Genomic DNA, 6,837 nt, shown 5'->3' with positions numbered 1-6,837 from the left:
AGCCTGATGGGGGTGGGGCCCGATGGTGTAGATCAAGACTACTAACTTTGGAAGTGCCGACAGCCACAATGATACAGCACTTGCCGAGGGCCGCAATGTAAGTGTGGTTGTATACATGCAAATATATATGCAGATAAATGGAAATAGCTTCTTTCACACTGACAGACATGAATACAAAGATTAAGGCAAGACCACAGAACACACAGGCCCCATTTAAGTCAGTTCTGCTGATATTAATAAAATGCAACATTTACCCAATTTCCACCCATATGACAGCACTTTTAATGAGCAATGACAGTCCAGGAATTTAACTACTAAAATGCATCTCAACAGAAGACCATTCTATCGACTTGCCATTGTGGAGCAAGTTCCCAGTGGAGGCCATGTTCAAAGGATCCCAACCGCAGGATGTGTGTCGAGCCCCATGTAAACCCAAACTGCACCACAGGCGCAAGCCACATGTGACCCACAGGCTGCATGTTGAGGAGCCCTGTTGTAGATAAATCTCTGTATTAAGCATCTTCATATAACTTTGTATCATTTTCATATTACTTTGTATTAAGCCTTTTTCTATAACCTTGTATTAAGTCTTTCCATATATAACTTTGTATTATGTTTTGGTATAGTCATGTCTTTGTACCAGAATAGATCTCTCCCATCTTACTTAATTGATTGCCCTGTTGAATGAATAAGGTATGAACGGATAAGGCCTGGAAGGCAAGCACCCCAGGGCAGTTACAACAGTTGGAGAGGAACTGGAAGCCAGATCGGAGGACAATAAGACCTGCCAAGTGGGCACATTGCAATACTGAGATACAAGATCAGATATTCTGACTCCCAAGGATACAGAAGTCCTTGGGAGTCAGAAACAGGCACCTCCCTTTGGAAGCACCCTCTCTGAAGATGAATGTGGCAGCATTAAGACAACACCCAGAAGAAGGTGCTACAGCTGGCTAACAGCAAATGCATAGGATGACACAGATTTTGCATATGCATATGGTGACTAACTGGTATAGCTCTGCATGAGAGGGAAGCTACTATAAATCTGAGGTATCTTGCAGGAGAACGCCGGGTTTTGTCTTGTCAACATCGGCGCATCGATCTGGATCCGCAGAAGCCCGGCTCCACCCCTCCCCCATCTAACTCACCTGGCCAGTCGAGTTAGAGGGAGCAACTAGTTGGTAACAACAAGATGAAGTGTGTTTGTGTATGTGTGTGAGTGCATGAGTGTAATGTATCATATGCATATGATAAAGTAGTGATTGATATATGTATTACCAATAAATGTGGTTTTTTGGCTTATCTGCCTGAAAAAGAGCCCGCACTGTACTTTAAGTACAACATTAGTACTGCGAGAAGATCTCGATTCCTCCTCAAACTTTGTGGGCAAAATTTCACAGGTTGCAGGCCTGACTCTACCACTTTAAGTTGCTTGCTACTAATGAAGGCTGTTTGGCATGAACTGGAGAATCCGATTACCTGGCTTTTAATCAGGAAGGAATTCCTGTAAGGATTGCCTGTTCTTCTCTAGATGATAAATACTGCCAAGGCAGAAACCCCTCCATCACTGCAATGTGGGGAATGCATGGGAGAAAAAACAGAACTGCAAACCAGGGATGGTTGTTTGACTTTGTTTGTGTGACTCTGTTACTAATGTCAGGCAAATCATTGTAGAGTGCAATGTAATGTTCCTTTGCAAATCCCAGCAGAGATGGAGCCTATTCAAGTAAAATACCATCTATCACATGCATCATCCAGCTCTTTGCAATTAGATTTCTTGACTCTGGGAGGAAGGTTTTTAATGGATCTACAAAGTGTACTATAGCAAACTGAACTGCAAACCCTACCCTATTAGAGCTGTGGTCTGCTGTACTGCATTTTAAATTGCACTGTGGGTTAAAGTGTATTTCACCAGATCACATTACCAAATAGTATTTATCTTACTCTCATATTGGGGAGGTCTTACCTATACATTGCCCAGTTAGCTGTTTGAGTGTTTTGGTTTCAAAAGAGGGTGGACAAAGAATTGGTATTCCTACAGGGTAAACTTGATCCAGGCAGATGCAAAATTAAAATCCATGTGAATCAAGGTAGCTTGGCACCTGATAGGCTTGCACCTAACAACTTTGGTAGGCAGTGAGGTGCAATTTTTAAACCTTCTTCAGGAGGAGGATGTGTTTAAAAACACATTTTTTTCCCCTATAGATGAAACATTACAGAGCTCACATTACTAGGTGACATTATGGGCTGGTCTACACTGGAAACTCATAGTGGCATGGTTACATCTCTCAGGATATGTCTACAGTGCGTTGTTTTTTTGCGGAAGAGGATATGCAAATCATGTGCTCATTTGCATATCTTCTTTTGATTCTTTTTGCAGAAGAGGTTTTGCCGCTAAAAAGCCCTGGGTAGACAGGGCCATTTGTCGGGAAAAAAACCCTTTTTCGCAAGACCCTGTAAACCTGGATTTTTGAGGAATAAGGGATCTTGCAAAACAGAGGTTTTTCCTGACAAATGGCCCTGTCTTCACAGGGCTTTTTAGTGGCGAAACCTCTTCCACAAACAGAATCAGCAAGAGATATGCAAATGAGCGTGCGATGAGCATATCCTCTTCTGCAAAAAAGCGGCAGTGTAGCCGTAGCTTAGGGGCATGAAAAAGCCACACTCTTGAGAGACATAGCTATCCCAACCTAGCTACCTCCTCTCAGGGAGGTGCTTTAACTAGAGCAATAACGGACCCGCTCTGGTCGCTGTAGTGAATATCTACACTAAAGTCTATAGCAGGGGTCTCCAAACTACGGCCCGCGGGCCGAGGCCCTCTCATCCGGCCCGTGGAGACCGTCCCTGGGGCGCCGCCGAACGGGCCCTTCTTGCCGCGGTGGGGGGGCCCTGTCAGGGGTGTGCGGCGTGTACTCACGCCGCGCCGGGGCAGGAGAAGCGGGCCGCTCCGCTGACAAGCGGCCGCGCGGCGGCAAACGGCGCAGGGGGCGGGGGTTAGCATGGGCGGCGTTTGCCCGCCCAGACTGACAGGGCAGCCGGCCAATCAGGGGGCAGGATGGGCGGTGGTGGTAACGCCCGCCCAGCGACGTGCGGGGGAACGTGAACCCCGGCGGGAACTTTAAAAAGGTGACCCCTGATTTAAATCGATATTAAATTCTTTCAGATCTCTCCTAAAACACCAGATCTAGTGCCTAAAATCAGCTTCTAGGTGAGGAAAAATGTTAATTTTTAATGCTTCATTTGTCCCTTGCTCCTTTTAAGTATTTTTCTCACTCTCTGGATTTCTTCTCGCTGGCCTGAAGGGTGAGTTTTCCCCAGTGCATTAATGCAGTACCCCATAGCATGTGCCTGGCATGCTGCTAATTTGTTTTTGGAACAAGTACAGGCCAACAACTTGACGCACTTTCAGCAGTGCAAGGTCTTCATGGCTGAAGCAACAGCTGAGTTCCCCACGTCTGAAATATGTGAAGAACAATTTGAGAACAAACTTGTCCGATGATAATCTCAGGTCACTGTTGATGTTAGGGACAACAAATCTAAAGCCAGAAATGTCTGCTATTTTGGCATCCAGGAAACAATTTCACCATTCACACTAATACAGGTGTTCATGTGTAGTGTATCAATGTGTTATTAAATAATAACTGAATAAAATAATATTAAATAAATAATTAAAAACAACATCCATGTTTTGATTGTTTTTTATTTGGACCTCAAGTGTGTAGTCGGCCCCCGAACTGCTGTTTGATAGTTAATGCGGCCCTCGGGCTGAAAAGTTTGGAGACCCCTGGTCTATAGCAATTCAACTGCAGCTATGCTGCTGTCACATTTTAAATGTGGACATAGCTAATAAAATTGCTTATGCAAACACTGTATTCTGGGACTACTTTTTTATAAGCAACTTGTAAAGTTCCAAATACAAACAGGCTAACCTTTTTTTTGAGGTGTTTATCAGGCACTGTCTAAAACATAGGTTCCCAAACTGGGGGGTGTGAAGAAATTCCAGGAGAGTGTGAGGTGACCCAGCCCCTTCCCCCCATCAAGTTTTGCTGCTCTGCTCAGTTACTTTTTTTTTTTTTTTTTTGCTCAAGTTTTTTTTTGGGGGGGGGGGCGTGAGGGTTTTTCAAAAATCAGAAAGGGGGGCATGATGCTGAAAAGTTTGGGAACCACTGGTCTAAAATTAAACAAATGGGCTACGTCTACACTGGCATGATTTTCTGGAAATGCTTTTAACGGAAAACTTTTCCGTTAAAAGCATTTTCGGAAAATCGCGTCTAGATTGGCAGGACGCTTTTCCACAAAAGCACTTTTTGCGGAAAAGCATCTGTGGCCAATCTAGACGCGGTTTTGCGCAAAAAAGCCCCGATTGCCATTTTAGCCATCGGGGCTTTTTTGCGCAAAACAGTACTGTGCTGTTCACACTGGCCCTCTTGCGGAAATGATTTGCGCAAGAGGGCTTTTGCCCGAACAGGAGCAGCACAGTATTTCCGCAAGAACACTGACGATCTTACATGAGATCGTCAGTGTTCTTGCGGAAATTCAAGCGGCCAGTGTAGATAGCTGGCAAGTTTTTCCGCAAAATCATCTGATTTTGCGGAAAAACTTGCCAGTCTAGACACAGCCATAGTGTATAGCATTCCCTGGACACTAACTGACAATGTTTTCCCCATTCTTCATCCTTTCCTTTCCCACCCTATCCCCTCTCTTTCTCTGCTGTTTATTTGGAAGCTGGACCTCTTAAACTACAGTCATCTGAAGAAGTGGGTTGCTAACATGTTTTTGTTAGTGTCTAAGGTGCTGCAGGACTATTCGTTGTTTTTAAAGTATTTTCTATTACAGACTAACATGGCTACCCCTCTGAAACGCATGCAGGAGAATGTATAAAATAAGGAAGCAGCTGGTTCATCTCATCTTTCCCCTTCCCCCATCATTTTCACAGTCAAAGCTTGATGCTGTAAAAATTTACACATGAACTGAAATGTATGCATTGTGAAGAACCTCAGCCAAATCAATGGCTTACTCTCAGGAGACCTTCAGCTGGTAGAAATCATCATAGTTCTGTGCACATCAGTAAAACTCTGACCATTTACAATACTTCTGCGTGTTCTCCCCCCCCCCCCCCATGCAAAATTAAGCATCTGCATAAGTTTCTGAAGGATCTGGGGGTTGGCCAAACATTTACACTAACTATATATCAGGATTTTCCCACACCAGATCCACAAGCTAGCCAGACTTACACATGCATGACTCCATCAGACTTGGTCACTTTGCTGGACCATTGAGTCATTGGCATCTCATCTTTGCCCTGTAAAGTCACTTTACAGGAATAAATTTTCCAACAAATATCTTTGCTCCTTCTGTCCTGCTGCTCCTTATGCCTGGGAGGTGCTCTTAAATATCCCCCGAGTCACCCCTTTGCCTTCTTTCAAGTCCCTCCTTAAATGCCTTTCTGCCTATATAAAGCTGGACAATAGGTAGGCAGCTGTTTGCTGTGTGCACTGTTTTTCCAGCTGACCAGTCTTCCATTGTCTCCACATGCTCTTCCTGTCCATTTATTGTGTCCCTGCCTTTTCTATGCTCTCTCACTCAGTTTGCAAGCTCTCGGGGAAGGTACTATCTCTTTGTTATGTTTGCACAGTACCTAGCACACTGAAGTCCTGGCCTTTAGATGCTACCATTATACCAATAATAATGTTCCCATTTAGTCTGCTATTCAAACAAAGGGACAATCCATGTTTTTTAAATAACCTTTTCATTTTAGCAGATAATGAGCTAGATCCCTCACTGCCCAATCTACAGGGGCAAGTTCTCAGAGATGTAGAGATATTATTCCTTGTGTTTCCAGGGCTGGCCTATCCCATTGGCCTCAAAGCAAGTGTTTGCCTTGACTTCTAATTTAAAAGGAATCCACCTGCATATAGTTCACTTACAGGATTTGGACCTAAGGGCCCAATCCTGTAAGCATGCATTAATGAGGGGATTTACAGGACTGGCCTATATAACCAACAGAAAAAATATGAAAATAACATTTGCAAGGTGAGTATATGGGCCATTGATGTGAAATAAATCGAGGGAGAAAAATGGAGAAACCTAGTGAACACTCAACAGTTCAGATATCATTATTTTATTATACAGCTGTGGAAACAATCAGGCTAAAACACAATCCCAGCAAACATGGTTGGTTTTGTGTTTCACTTTTTGAAGCTCAGCTCAGTTTTGCTGAAGCTCCCAAACTTTTCCAGCCAGATTGGAATGATTTATGGTTTTCTGTTGACATCAGTGATTTCTTGCCTGGTTTTGACACAAAACCGGCAGAAGCCTTGGATGTAGAGAATGATGTCATTTGGGATTAGTTTGAAAATGAAACTCAGAGTGGAATTTTGTGGGTGCCATAACAAATGGATGGAACTTGGGTAGATTTTGCACCATCAGCCCTTGCTAAAGGAAACTGCCACATTTTACACAGAATAGGGTTAATGTGTTAAAATTGAATGTTTCCTCTTCTCTTTAAAGCTGTCTTAGTAGAGTTTAAATTCTAGACGTTCAAAATAGGGGTCCACCCTCCACATGAAAAACTCTGGGTCCAAACACTCATGCAAAAATCATGAGTCAGCCTGCCCTACTCCCCACCCCTATGCCACAAGATTTTAACAATAATAATTTTGAAGTTCTCTTTGCCTTTGGTATTTCTAGCCTTTCGGGTTCCCAATCTCAAGCTTTTCTCTGCAGCCTTAAGGCTAGAAATTCTATTTATTATTAACTAAAAGCTCAGTCTCTCACCCAATCACAGGACTCCAGGAGCTCAGACCAGAGAAATACACCAACTGTTGGAAGCACAAG

Source organism: Pelodiscus sinensis, chromosome 13 (genome assembly GCF_052426305.1).
Source record: "Pelodiscus sinensis isolate ZL-2025 chromosome 13, ASM5242630v1, whole genome shotgun sequence".
In the NCBI taxonomy this organism is placed as follows: domain Eukaryota; kingdom Metazoa; phylum Chordata; order Testudines; family Trionychidae; genus Pelodiscus; species Pelodiscus sinensis.
Note: the sequence above shows the minus strand (reverse complement) of the source record.